At 42.3% G+C, this 15,433-nt stretch overlaps 1 pseudogene; it reads left to right on the top strand.

Annotated features, from left to right (window-relative positions):
* Positions 1-658: 658 nt before the first annotated feature.
* Positions 659-990, top strand: LOC136124893 (anaphase-promoting complex subunit 16 pseudogene; annotated as a pseudogene).
* Positions 991-15,433: the final 14,443 nt, after the last annotated feature.

The following is a 15,433-nucleotide window of genomic DNA, read 5'->3' as shown; positions in this document are numbered from 1 at the left end:
TGGAAACCACAGCCCTTGTATTAAAGCTTGAAACTTCATTAAGTTTTGGATAGGAGGAGTCAAATTTCATTACTTGTAAACTACTACAGTACTTATAAAAATCAAAATAATCAGTTGAAAGTAATTTGAACTAATAAGTGACATCTAATAAGAGTTTCAATACCTTTTCCTTTACATTAGCAGTGATCACTTAGAAAATACAATGAGAAAAAAATTGCATTCATAATAGCAAATGATAAAATACTAGGGATAATCTTAACACTAAATATTCAAGATTTAAATTATAAAAACTTTACTAAGACGTTGAATAATATTTCAATAAATAATGAGACATACAACTATACCCCAATAAAAATTTTTAAAATTGAAAAAAAAGTAATGAGACATAAGATAATCCTGTATGGAAAACCTAAATATAGTAAAAATGATCACAAAATAACATATAGGTTTAACTGAAGGCTAATGAAAATCCAATAGTAATTTTTGGCACTTTACCAATAGGTCTAAATTTTATCTGCAATAATAAATAAGAATTGTTAGGGAGCAGGCCGCCACCCTCGTAGCAGTAAACGCAGCCACTCCGGTTGGCCTTGGGGGTGGGGCTGTAGAGGAACTTGTCAAAGCCGCAGAGTGAAGTGAGAAATCTACTAGAGAGGAAATGGCTGCCTCTTCATCATCCTCCTCAGCCGGTGGGGTCAGTGGAAGTTCTGCCACTGGACCTGGTTTCAGTGGCTCAGACCTTGCCCCACCACTGAAAGCCCTTTTCACCTACCCCAAGGGAGCTGCAGAGATGTTAGAAGGTGGCTCTGAGAGATTCCTCTGTGAATCCGTTTTCAGCTATCAAGTGGCATCTACGCTTAAACAGGTGAAACATGATCAGTAAGTTGCTTGGATGGAAAAACTAGCTGTTCTGGTAGAAGAACTGGAGGCAGATAGTGGCGATTTAAACCCATCCAGCAGCTGCTGGGGTTCACCCCCTCTTCAGGTTGACCTTGCCTGGATGGTCACCTCTGGGGCACAGCAAGTGCAGGTCCAGTGAGGAACTTTTCTTACAGCTTACATAGCCATCCAGAGAGTCACAGCTCCATCACTGGATTGTTAATTCACATCCATACTTGGTTTCTCTGTATCTATCCACAAGCAACAAATACTTAAATGTGTGATCTTACAGGGAAATTTTTTGTTTATTTGTTTAAAAAAGTACTGAGAATCAGGGCTTCCCTGGTGGCGCAGTGGTTGAGAGTCAGCCTGCCGATGCAGGGGACACGGGTTCGTGCCCCGGTCTGGGAAGATCCCACATGCAGCGGAGCGGCTGCGCCCGTGAGCCATGGCTGCTGAGTCTGCGCGTCTGGAGCCTGTTGCTCCGCAGCGGGAGAGGCCACAGCAGTGAGAGGCCCGCGTACCACAAAAAAATAAATTAATTAATTAATTAAATTAAAAAGTACTGAGAATCAGATTTAGGCAATTGGCATCACAGAACCAGGAGGTTTGGGTTTAAGAGAGATTTATAAAACGTCACAAGCCAGGACACATGCCAGAATTGGCCAACGGAATGGCATCCCTCCTGTCAATTCATGCAGTTCCTAGAACCTCACCAATCAAGTCCAAGGTCAAGATCTGGAGTTATAAAATACAGCATTTCTGACCTAAAACCGTTCTTTTTGCAGATGAATGTGATTTCAACTCAGGACCTGTCCAAATTAGGAATTTTTTAATGTTTGGGATTTTTTTTTCTATTTTTAGACATCTAATTCTATAGATTCTATCTTTTTCTAACCTCCTCTAGGCATGCCAAATTCTGGCAAAAAGAATTGCTTTTTGAATGTTGAAGTTCTGGTAAAAATAAAGCAGTGAGCAAAATCCTTTTAAACACAGAAATCCTGAGTTCATTTTGTTGGTGGGCTCAGGCAATTCTGTAGCAAATAAATCCTTTGAAAGAGCTGCAAACTGGTTTCTTTATCCTTTCAAAGCCTCAGGGATTTGGGATAGGGGAAAGAGGGCAAATTACTTTTTATAAGAAGGGAATCTAAAAACCATTTCTCCCAAGCAAATGGAAGATTTGCTTTCTCTCAGGGATATATGTCTTTTTAGAAGTATATGAATTTATCATCAATATCTGAGTAGGTTTTTTACCATGAAAAGGAAAAACCTGGAAAGCTAAGAGGTGTCTTTTGTTGCTCCTCATGGGACCACAGGGTCCACACTGCACAGTTAGGAGAATCATTTATTAAATTGTATGCAAATTTTGCCTCAGAAAAAAAAAAAAGAAGAATTGTTAGGACTTTTTTTTTTCACCATAAAGAATAATGAGGATAGAACTTTAAAAATTACAACAATGTGATATACACAAGAATTCTGATTCAGTACTGGCTCAAAACACTAGCTATAAAAAAGCAAGACTAGATATTACATGGCATTAAGGAATTTTTGTTAATTATCTTAGGTGTGATAATGGTTATGTAGGAAGTGTTCTTAGGAGGTGTGTATGAAGTATTTAGGAAGAGAGATTATGATGTCTGCAACTTATTTTGAAGTGGTAAAGAAATTTAACAGATAGTCTCATAAAGAAAATATGGCAATGATTGTTGAATCAAGGCAATGATATATATAATTCATATATATATAATTCTTTTCTTTTTCTTTTTTTTTTTGGAAACTTGTAATAATAAAGTAGAAAAAAAAAAAAGCAGTGAAACACTAACCTAAGACACAACAGTCAGATGAATGGACCAAAATCTCAAGGTATATCCTAGTATATATAAAAACTTAATACATAAAAAAAGAAGAAGAATTTGGAAAAATGCTCAAGGTAGAGTTTCACTTCACATCAAACTAAATTCCAGATTAAAAAAAAAATACAGGGCTTCCCTGGTGGCGCAGTGGTTGCGAGTCCGCCTGCCGATGCAGGGGACGCGGGTTCGTGCCCCGGTCAGGGAGGATCCCACGTGCCGCGGAGCGGCTGGGCCCGTGAGCCATGGCCGCTGGGCCTGCGCGTCCGGAGCCTGTGCTCCGCAACGGGAGAGGCCACAACAGTGAGAGGCCCGCGTACAGCATAAAAAAAAAAAAAAAAAAAAAAAAAAAAAAAAATACAGCTAAAAACACACAAAAAGGAATACAGAGATGCATACTCTGGTCGGGAAAAGGCCTTGTATATGTTAAAATAATGAACAAAAGTAAATAGATATGTAATATTAATAGCTACTTGAGATTCTAATATATAATTCATTTAGCCATTTTCCTATCTGTAGATACACATCTCTCCCCCAGATCCTTCAGCTCCAGCTTTCTCGCTCTGCACTTGTTGTTCTCTCTGCCTGGAATATTCTTCCCCTGAGTTTATTCAGCTTAAATATCACATCATTGAAGAGACCTGTCCTTGCCACATAATCTGAAATGGCCCTAAAATGAGTCACGCTATATTCTTCTTGCTTTATTGTTCTTCATCACATTTATATGTTTACTTGCCGTGATCTTATATATTTATTTGTTTTCCAACTTTCTCCCTTACTAGACCATAAGTTCCATGAGGTCAGGAATAATTGCCTTTTCACTGTTGTATCCCTAGTGCTTAGAATTAGTCTAGTGCCTGGCTCCTAGTATGCACTCAAAATAATTATTATATTATATTATATTTTATTATACAAATTCTGGTAATTAATCTAAAGAGAAAAAACAGGTGCTCTAAGAGATATAACAAGCGCAACCTAATTTAGATAGAGAATTCATGGAAGGCTTTGCTGAGTAAGTGATATTTAAAGTGATATCTGAATATCAAATCAGATGACAAGTAGAGGGAAAGGCATTTCCCAGGCAGAGAGAACAACATGGGCAAAGGTTTAAAAACAGGAAAGAACAGCCATAAATAAGCAGCTAAAAGACTGACATGCCTGGAGCATAGTGAGGGTGGGGGGAAAGAGTAGGCAAAATGGTATAGAACTTTAAAAGTTTATATATACACAAATGATTTTTTTTTTTTTTTTTTTTGGTACGCGGGCCTCTCACTGTTGTAGCCTCTCCCGTTGCGGTGCACACGCTCCGGACGCGCTGGCTCAGCGGCCATGGCTCACGGGCCCAGCCGCTCCGCGGCATGTGGGATCTTCCCGGACCGGGGCACCAACCCGTGTTCCCTGCATCGGCAGGCGGACTCTCAACCACTGCGCCACCAGGGAAGCCCTACACAAATGATTTATTCAAGTCCTTTGGTGTATAGAAGCTATGGAGGTCAAGGAATGGACTGTTAGTTTGTTTCAGTAGAAACAGGGCTAGAATATAAGTCTTCCGGTCCTAACTCCAAGATCCTCTCTATTGGAGGAGGCTGCTTCATCATTAAACTAGCATGTCAAGTCTTGTAAATAGAAAAGATCCTTTAATTACTGCAGTGAGTAGCTGAAGTTCCTTCCTGACCCACTCTCCTTGCTTCTGTTAAGAACACAATGGTTTTCTTTGGGAAAGCGTTTCCCCCACATTGTCAGGCCATGCATTTGGATGGGCTGACTCCATTCCAGGGCCACAGGTATGGGAATGGGAGACAAGCCTTGCAAACAAGAGTAGTAAATCCCCCTGGCCACATTCATTAGTTTCCATTATCATGTTAGCTTATCAAGCTAAGCTAAGTGAATCCGCCCAGAGCTCTGAGAATTGGGGTTGCACATCAGATAGGATTAGATTCAATGTATATAACAACCTCCCCAAAAGTGGTTTAATCACACAGAAATGGTCAAATAAAAAGAAGTATCACATCATTTGAGAACCTGGACCCAGACATATCTGAAAACAAGGTCCCTTTAAACTGTGTGCCCAAAACCTCCCTCACTAAAAATGCTTCTTACAAAAAAACTCAGTATTTCATGATCCTTTAGTATCTTCCAAACTAAATTCTATGGTAGTGCTTAGACTTGAAGGGTCTATATTAACAGGAATTCAGCACTTACATTAGGGAGACAATATAGTTTAGTAGTCAAATACATAAGCTTTGAAGTCTTGTTGCCCAAATTCAAATCCTGCCTTCACTGCTCACTAGTTTGGTGACCTTGGATGAATTTAAACCCCAGAGTCTTCAGCTATAAAGCAGAGATGCAAATAGTACCAGCTCACACAGTTACAGTGAGAAGTGAATGAGATATTTCAGGTAGAGCAGTTGAAACAAATTTCTATAATACGAGTGGTATATTCTAAGAAATGCAGAAGTGATTTTATTCAGCAGTGCTTTGTATGACTGGGCTATGGGAAAGGGCTGGGGAGAAAGAAATTTGTCTCTTTTGAGCACTTCTGTGTCCACAACCACTTTGTGACTAGGAGAAGGAAACCTTCTTGAAAGACGTGTAATACCCACAAAAATGGGCCCTTGTCAGTCTGGGCAGGGAGAGACAGGAACAGGAGCCCAGATCATGGTCACCTGGTAGATAAATCTGAGAGCATCCACGTAGAAACAGAAAAGGAGTACGTTGCTTGGGTTTGAGGGGCTTAGAGAGAAGCATCTGGGGAAATGCTTTAAAATGTTTCTTTCCCTCCTCTCATCCACTGCATTATACTTTTTCTCTCAAATCCACAGAAATCATAAAGCAGAATAAACGCAGAGCAGCATCTTAAACATGCCTGGCACAGAGCTTGGCACAGGATCAGCATTCAGGAAACATCCTTCAAGCCCTAAGGATGCTTACATCTACAAATATCATGTGTTTGCATCATGTTCAGGATTTGCTCTGCAACCAGAGCTAAATGACACCGGGGTTAAGCATCTAATATCTTGTTTCAAAGGAAACTGGCAGGGATTAGTTGAATTACTTCAAGGATTCACTACCCCAAAATATCTGCCTTTTGCAGTACAGAGACCTTATTATTTAGGATTAGATTAGGGCACAAGGGACAGAAAAGCTGAAATAACAGTGGCATATTTCTTCTCATCTAAACAAGGTCTAGATGTTGGCACTGTAAATGCTGGCGTTGTGGTAATAGGCTTAATGCTATGCTGTGAAACCACAGGCTCTTTTACTTAAGACAGGATTAAGACATATATTCAATATATTCTAGATTCCCAGTAAGAGAGCCAAGAAGGCCTGGCTCCCAGGTGATGCTTTGTGGGGGACACACACACACACACACATACACACACACCGGTGATGCTTTGTTTTCCAAGAGACGCAGAATTGTCAAAGGATTTAGATGCAAGGTAAGTACCTGAATTTTGTTTCCTGGCTGACTAAGGGTGGGGTGGGGAAGCAGAGAACAGAGGAACACCAGTGGCCCGTGTCCAAAAATATCTCTTCCCACTATATACCAACTAGAGATACATCTCTGTAAACGAGTTTCTCCTTTAAAAGCAATTACTGCCATGCCAAGTCTCATTAACAACTCAATGTGAATTCCTTTAAACAGACAATCCACTCAGCTCTCACCTGAAGTCCTGCAAGTGTCCACCGGTGATTTTTCTGGATGAATTGCTGAATTCCTCATTCTCATTATTACACAAGCCAGAACATTATTTGGGAACTTTATTTTTAATAATAAAAAATAGCTATAAAACAATGAACTTTTATGTTTGTATCAAGTAACTAACTTTATTTATTGTATTTTTTTTTTTTTTTTTTTTTTTTTTTTTTGCTGTACGCGGGCCTCTCACTATTGTGGCCTCTCCCATTGTGGAGCACAGACTCCGGACATGCAGGCTCAGCAGCCATGGCTCACGGGCCTAGCCGCTCCGCGGCATGTGGGATCTTCCTGGACTGGGGCACGAACCCGTGTCCCCTGCATCGGCAGGCGGACTCTCAACCACTGCGCCACCAGGGAAGCCCTGTTCATTGTATTTTATGTCTGCATTTATAATAATGGAAATCTTTCTATGACATGCTTTTCCTAAGTTACAGCGAACTTCTTTCCTTTTCTCTTGGGTCTGATGTGAGGCCAGTCCATTTCACAGTCAATACCCCTAAGTAAACCATGGGAGAGGAGCAACAAAGAGGGTGGAGAATTCTTGGTTCTCATCAGTTTGTGACTCATGTACCTACACACCGCTGCTACACCATTCCCCATTCCTCCTCTTCCTGGGAAGAACAGGTAGGGCAGGATGATGTTTCTGCTAGTGGGACTCTTTTTTTTTTTTTTTTTAATTGAGATAAAGTTCACATAACATAAAATTAACCATTTTAAAGTGAACAATTCAGTGCATTTAGTACATTCAAAATGTTTACAAACCCCACTACCATCTAGACCCAAAATATTTTTATCACTCCAAAAGGAGAATCCATACCCATGAAGCAGTTACTTCTCCTTCCCACCTCCCCCCAGACCTTGGTAACCACCAACATGCTTTCTGTGCCTGTGGGACTCTGCTTGATCACTTCCTCCCTACAGAATCCATGGGGATGTGCAGGTGGTGAGGTCGTCTCTATGGCCTTAGAGAGAGACGAGGATGTAAAACACCCTGAGAACATGGCTGAAGTATAGAACTCCCTGGGGGAAATTATTCCGTTTCTTCAATAAGAAAATATAGGTGAGGGCTTCCCTGGTGGCACAGTGGTTAAGAATCCGCCTGCCAATTCAGGGGACACGGGTTCGAGCCCTGGTCCAGGAAGATCCCACATCCCGCAGAGCAACTAAGCCCGTGCACCACAACTACCGAGCCTGAGCTCTAGGGCCCATGAGCCACAACTACTGAGCCCACGAGCCACAACTACTGAAGCCCGCGTGCCTACAGACTGCGCTCCGCAACAAGAGAAGCCACCGCAGTGACAAGCCTGCACACCGTAACAAAGAGTATCCCCTGCTTGCGGCAACTAGAGAAAGCCTGCACGCAGCAACGAAGACCCAATGCAGCCAAAACTAAATAAATAAAATAAATAAATTTATTTTTAAAAAAAGAAAATATAGGTGAAACAACCTAAGTGTCCATCAACAGATGAATGGATAAAGAAAATGTGGTGTACATATCCAATAGAATATTATTCAGCCATAAAAAAGAAGCAAATCCTTCCATTTGCAGCAACACGGATAGACCCTGAGGGCATTATGCTAAGTGAAATAAATCAAACAGAGAAAGACAAATACCATATGATCTCACTGATAAGGAGAATCTTAAAAAAACTGGACTCATAGATACAGAGAATAGATTGGTGGTTGCCAGAGGTGGGGGTAGGGGAGTGGGAGAAATGGGTAAAGGTGGTCAAAAGATACAAACTTCCAGTTATAAGACAAATAAGTCTTGGGGATGTAATGTAAGGCATGGTGACAACTGTCAACAATATTGTGTCATATATTTGAAAATTTCTAAGAAAGTAGATCTTAAAAGTTCTCATCATAAGAAAAAAAATTTGTAATCATGTGTGGTGATGGATGTTAACTAAATTTATTGTGGTGATCATTTCACAGTATATACATATATCAAATCATTATGTTGTACACCTAAAATTCATATGTTATATGTCAATTATATCTCAATTTAAAAAAATATAGGAATTGGATTAAGAAATTTATACTTAAAGCCTTACCTAATAGATGAGTCAGCAGACTTCTCCTTGAATCTTATTGTCAGACCCAGTCTCGTGGCCACTCCTGTATACTGGGAAGGCTCAGCTTTTCCAGCCTCTGTGTTTGTAGAAAAGCCAGAAGTGAGTTGGGACACCCTTACAGTCAAAGAAGTACCTATGGTTATATTTAAATACTAATAACCCAGTCATCTAAAAAGGAGACATTGACCCCATAATAAATTAAATATATATAATTAAACCTAATATTAATGTAGGGGAATTATGATGGAAAAATGCACTCCTGAAAATATTTTAAAACTTTAAAACAAAAATAGTACTTGATATTATTAAGATATAATGAAGACCCTTCCTATGAATAGGTAAGGGACAAGAGAAAAAGAATAAAAGGTCACTCCCAAGTTTTGAGTCTAGGAAATGAGAGGATGTTGGCAGACATAATGGAAACGGGGCTGTCCAGGAGGAAAGCGAGTTCAGGGTGTAGGAAGCTGACTTTGCCTCCAAAATGGTGAGTTTGATGTTGGAGGGAAGGGGTACTCAGGAAAAGGACACAGCAGGTCAGTAATAATGTAAGATCAGAGGTCAGGTCTAGGGATCTGGGCCTGAAAACCACCTACTTCCAGGGGGAGGTCAGGTGGGGGGGATATATGTCATGTCCAAGTAAGCTCTCTGGGAAGGCGTTTGACAAAAGTGATCAGAACAAACCTTGAGGGTCACCCATATTTGAGGAGAGAAAGCAAAGACCCTGCAGGAAGCAAGGAAAAGTGTTGAGAAAGAGGGAGGAGACACGGGTTGGCCTAGAGTCTTGGAGACCAGAGAGGAGAAAATGTCAAACAAGGTGGGGGCACTGTGCCCAGGTGCCCCAGGGAGGTCAGGGGAAAGAGAAACGGGAAAAGATTCACTGGAGTTTGCAGAGGAAACCCCTGTGACCTCTGAGAGGCAATTACCCCAGGTCTAGAGCCTGTCTATGCAGGGCTGAAGTTGAGAGTGATGTGGGAAGGGATGCAGCAGATACCAATCATCTGCTTGAGATGTCTGGTGATAAAAGGGAGGAAAATCCCATGGTGGCTTGAGGAAACAGTGAACAGAGAAAGTTTTAAAAGTAGGCTGACCTTGACCCTTGTGGCACTGGATGACACATTTACCTGGGTTTTCCTGGCCAGTGCTGACCTCAGTGGTGTAATCCAGCACTCTCTGGTCAGAGTTTTACACCAACAGGTATCACAGAGTCAATTCCAAAGTTCACTTGGTGGCCAGCTTGTGAAAAGGGCAAATAAACCATAGGTCGGGTTTTTTTTTTCCCCCTCAAATCCTATTCTCTCTACAAAAAATGACCTCTGAAATAGTACATAGAACCTCCTCTACCCATTTTGGAAAGGAAATGAAATGGATATAGAGACACTGTATCAGAAAATGAACAGCTCATCCATGCATCTGGAGAAGTTGGAGCACATACAAATACAGTCCTCAAAAAAAAAAAAAAAAGGAGTAGAGAGGAGATGATAACCCCTAATTAATTTGTCAGACTGGGATTGGCTGGTGGTGGTGGTGGTGATGCTTCCTGAGGAGGGACTTGGAGAGCCTGTTACATGGGAAGGGTCATGGGTCAGTTCACAGTTCAGGGGGAAGCATAAGAATGCGAGTGTGGAGCCTTCAGGAGATTGGAATCTGAGAGGTTCAGCTGTTTAGCAATAGCCACTGTGGGGTGGGAAGAGGATCTTTCACCACCAGCAGCCAGAGCTTGGCCTCAAGAAATTTTTTTTTTTTTTTTAAGGCTATTAGTAGGCAGAAGTTCTAGCAAGCAGTAACTCCAAAGAAAGGTCCAGTCGCTTAAATTTGAGGTTAAACTCCAATACTGTAAGGAATCGGTGAGGCCCTAGAGACACTGGGGGAATAGAAAATCTACTTAGAACTTAAGATAATTTGGGCGACACGGTCATTGAATGATATAGAGTGCCGGTTACTAAAATCCAGCTAAAATCCCAGTTACAGCTTTCTTTCTGAAGGAAATAAGGTCCAGGTGGATCCCCACCCATCCCCACCCCAGGCTAAGCAGAAAACTAACCTCCTATGTATTTCCCCAGTTTAGAGACCAGATTAGTGGATTACTCTAGAGTTTGGGGTAGGTCAAGGCCTACAGCAGGGAATGAAGTGAGAGGGACTTGGGGCCAAAACCAGGTCAATCATTGCCAAAGCTCTGTGACCAGCTCAGCCTTGGGCACTGACTCCTGGAGTGTTTTCCGATACCACCAAGCAAATCTCCAGTTCTCAGGGGACACCAAATGAACGTCCTACAATTTAACTCAAGTCTGACACTATCTACGTGAAGATAGCATCATATCCCACAGGTTAAGGGCTCAGTTCTACAAGACTGCCCCCACTTCAGATGCCATTTGCAAGTCCAGGTTGTCACCTGTGCTTCTGAATGACCAGCTGTAAGTTGAAGGTTCCCATGACCACCTCCTCGAGTTCAATTAATTTGCTAGAGAGGCTCACAGGACTCAAGAGAAATACTTCCTATGTTTACCAGTTTATTATAAAGGATATTATAAAAGATACAGATGAACACCCAGATGAAAAGGTACATAGGGCGAGGTCCAGAAGGGCCCTGAGCACAGGAGCTTCTGTCCCTGTCGAACTGCGGTGCACCATCCTCCCTGCACATGAGTGCATTCACCAACACAGAAGCTCATCAAATATTGTAGTTCAAGAATTTTCATACAGCTTAATCTATAGTGTCCCTCTGCCTTCCCTTCCCGGAGGTCAGCGGGTGGGGTTGACATTTTCAGCCCTCTAATCACTTGTTCTGGTGACTAGCCCTATCCTGAGGCTATCTAGGGACACCACCTTAAGTCAGCATCAACTCTGGTACGAATAACTTTTAAAAGACACTCCTGTCACTCTTGAACTTCCAAGGACTTTAGGAGCTTTGTGCCAGGAACTGAGGACAAAGACCAAATATATTTCTTTCTATACCACAACTCCTCCCATGGCTTCAGAGTGGGCCATGCCACTGTGGCATTCTGACTCCTCAACGTCTCACTGAGAATCCTTGGAGATCCCTGGTCTCTGACTCTGTCCTCACCCCAGCGTTAGGATTCTACTCCAGTTATACGAAATGGGTCCCAAGGGCAGATGACAGGTTGGGGGAGAACTGGGCCTGGCCTGCATTCTCTCTCCCTCAGCTCTGGAGAGCAATAAGCAGACCCTAAGAGGTACTAACTCATGTCTCCAAAGGTCACTTCCCCCAGGGTCTTCCCTCTGCAGAAACACCATGAGTGTTAGCCTCTGACCTGAAGGATGGCCAGGAGCCTGCACACTACAGATCATATCTTCCCTTTTAAATTAACATTTCCACTTCAGTGCAGCCTGATTTCATTCACTCCTCAGCAGGGTCGTGCTCCTGTAACATTTTCACTGCCAATTACTTCATGACTCCCTTATTCAGGGCATACAGGCTTCCTTTTAACCACCCACTCTCCTCTATCTCCTCTGTGTTAATCAGCCCAGCATGAAAGCAGACTGTTCAAGGGTCAGGGAAGCCCAAGGTCAGGAGGAGTTAGGCATTAGTCAAAGGCTGAAGACCTTCCAGACAAGTCAGAGGCAGAGACCAGGTGCCTTTAGGGGCTTCAGCAGCCTGAGGGTGGGCTCCCATATTTCCTGAAGCACACAGAGACTGAGAAAGCCCTCAGCACAGTGTTGCTGACAACCTGAGCACTTCCTTCTTCAGAATCCGGGCTCTCATGCTGGGATTCTCACTTTTCTCCTACCATGTTTCATCAAAGGTGGGTGTGTCTGACTAAAGTCTGTGCTTTAACCACTCTGAATGTGCAAGAAAATATAAAGGGAGTGGCCCACATGTCCCCCGCTATGCTCTAGGATCTGCCAATTTAACAGGGGTTTGGAGGGGAGGACCTGAGGCAGGGACCCAATATAAGTGGCAACTGCACATTCGTCTTACAGCCCAGTACTTAGCATGAAGGTGGCTTTAGAATGAGAAAGTGAGTGTTGAAGTGAAAAAATCAAAACTATTCAGGTGTGGGGGACCAGAACTTGATGTCCCTCACCAATCTGAGTTCTGTGGATAAGATCAAAATGTGGAAGGCAACAGGGAAAATACAACAGGGGCTGAACTAGAGCAGAGGTGCTCGGTCAAATGGAGGACTCTCCTAAATGACCTACTTCACAGGTAACTTCCATCCTGGGGCAGATTTCTAAACTCGATTCTTTTCTCCTTTAGAAGAGGCACTGTTGGGGCTTCCCTGGAGGTGCAGTGGTTAAGAATCCGCCTGCCAATGCAGGGGACATGGGTTTGAGCCCTGGTACCGGAGGGTCCCACATGCCGCGGAGCAACTAAGCCCATGTGCCACAGCTGCTGAGCCTGACCTCTAGAGCCCGCGAGCCACAACTACTGAAGCCTGTGCACCTAGAGCCCGTGCTCTGCAACAAGAGAAGCCACCACAATGAGAAGCCCGTGCAGCAAAACGAAGAGTAGCCCCCGCTCGCCGTAACTAGAGAAAGCCCGTGCACGGCAACGAAGACCCAATGCAGGCAATAAATAAATAAACTTATAAAAAAAAGAGGCACTGTTGGGATTTCCCTGGTGGCGCAGTGGTTAAGAATCCACCTGCCAGTGCAGAGGACATGGGTTCGGGTTCGAGCCTTGGTCTGGGAAGATCCCACATGCTGCAGAGCAACTAAGCCCGTGCACCAAAACTATTGAGCCCGCGTTCTGCAACAACTAGAGAAAGCCCGCATGCAGCAACGAAGACCCAACACAGCCGAAAGTAAATAAATAAATTTATAATAAAATAAAATAAGCACTGCTTACACACATTATTATCAGACTGAATATCTGCTATTCCAGCCCCAAATCCTTTGGCTCCTGTGTCTTTGTCCATTCTGTGCCTAGAGCTTCTTTTACCTCCACTTGGCCGGTCAAAACTCTATCATCCTGTAATGTACATCTATTACTTTATATCCTGAAAAATACATCTGTATTCTCTTTTTAAATTGAAACAAAGAGCAGCAAGTGTTATCCATCCAAGATGCCTTATTTTACCCCTTCCTCTGTGCCCTGGGGGCAGGTTACTTACTGTGCTTAAGATTCAATGTTCCCAGCCAGAAATGGAAATATTAACAACCACTTACATAAATGAAAATAAATGTTCATAATTGAAACACTGTATATAAAGTACCTAGCAGGGTCCTGGAATGTAGTATGCTGTCAATAAATATTAATCTCTTTCTCACTCTATGTTCATCCCCATATAAAATGACTCACAGCTCCTGTGCTGCATACTCCACCTTGTTCTACAGTATCAGTGCTCTTTCCTCTTCAGTTTGCAGTGCCCTTAAAGGCTAGAGGCTTAATCTTACGTGAATTATTTTACCTTCCTATCTCTGCCACAAACTGACACACTTAGTACCTTAAATATAGTATATACTTAAGAAATACTTGTTTTGAGATTTTTTGGAATTAATTTTATTTTTTTAAGCTATAGTTTTTAATTGAAGTACAGCTGATTTACAACGTTGTGAGAAATACTTATTTTGTTGAAAGCAAGAATGAAAATGATAAAGAAGGAAGAGACTGAAAGAAACCTACCTGCCCATCCACTATGAGAAAAAGGAAATCACTTCATGTTTACTTTTTCTAAGAAGTTTAGTGGGGGGGAGGGGCTTGTAGGCTAGAGTTTTGTCTGTTAATCTATTTACTCTTCGCTTTACCATAAGTAAAAGTGCTTAGAACAGCACCTGGCACAAGTAAATACTATAAAAACCTTTTACTATTATTCCCCTCTCCCAAGTGTACTTCTTATAGTTTAGCTACTGGCAAACCACATTCTCAAATACTGTCCCTAACTAAGGCAAGCAGGAAGATCACTGGGCTTGTGGGGTTTTTTTGTTTGTTTTTTTCTTCCTTTTGGGTGGGGGGCAAGTAGGGGGAAAGTAGCCCATTTGGTCTGATGCATAAAATCCCACTTGAATGCTGCCATCTAGTGTTCACTTCAAAAGTTAGGTGCGGTCCTAGCTAGGTAACCCTGTCCTCCCTCTCAGCAAAGACCATTTTAACACTGTTTTGTTATTGGATCCCAGGTTTTGGGAAATTTCAGTTACCAAGAGTACAACAGAGCTTTTGGCAGTAATGAGGGAGTAACTGAGAAACCGGAAATTTTCCTAAAATTCTAACAGAAATGATCCCATAGCAAAGTGATATGATTACAATCAAAATCAAAGAAATGAGAGATTTAGGTTATCCTGTGAATAGTCGTTGCGGTACATGTGGTTTCTGTTGTAGACTGTTTATTTGAGTACCTTTCATGCATCAGTCTCTTTACATAGGGTTACTCTAATTCAGATCTCCCCGTAACCCTCTGAGTTAATACTGCTATTCCCATTTTAATTTTTTTTTTTTTTTTTTTTTTTTGGGTATGCGGGTCTCTCACTGTTGTGGCCTCTCCCGTTGCGGAGCAAGGCTCCGGACTCGCAGGCTCAGCGGCCATGGCTCACAGGTCCAGCCGCTCCGCGGCACGTGGGATCTTCCCAGACCGGGGCACGAACCCATGTCCCCTGCATCGGCAGGCGAACTCTCAATCACTGCGCCACCAGGGAAGCCCATGCTATCCCCATTTTAAAGGTAAGAAAATAGAGGCCCTGACAGTTTCACTTGTTTTCCTTTCCAAAGCTAGTTGAGAAAAGAATTAGGTTTTGTACCTACGTCTATCAATTTTCAACTCTATGCCCTTTCATCTATACCCCAGTGCCTGCTAAACTTTTGGAAATCCCAGCAACAGGCCACCAACTCTGGTTACTATTCTCATAGATTTCTACAGTGTCCTTGCTTAAGAACCACTGCACTAAAGAAATACAAAACCCTCTGCATGTTACTGTCCTAGAAATAAACTGTACCATTAACACCTGAACCAAGACTTTCAGATATCTAAGTTAGA

Source organism: Phocoena phocoena, chromosome 6 (assembly GCF_963924675.1).
Source record: "Phocoena phocoena chromosome 6, mPhoPho1.1, whole genome shotgun sequence".
Taxonomy (NCBI): Eukaryota; Metazoa; Chordata; class Mammalia; order Artiodactyla; family Phocoenidae; genus Phocoena; species Phocoena phocoena.
The sequence above is the reverse complement of the archived record's forward strand: the minus strand, read 5'-3'. Positions and strand labels throughout refer to the sequence as shown.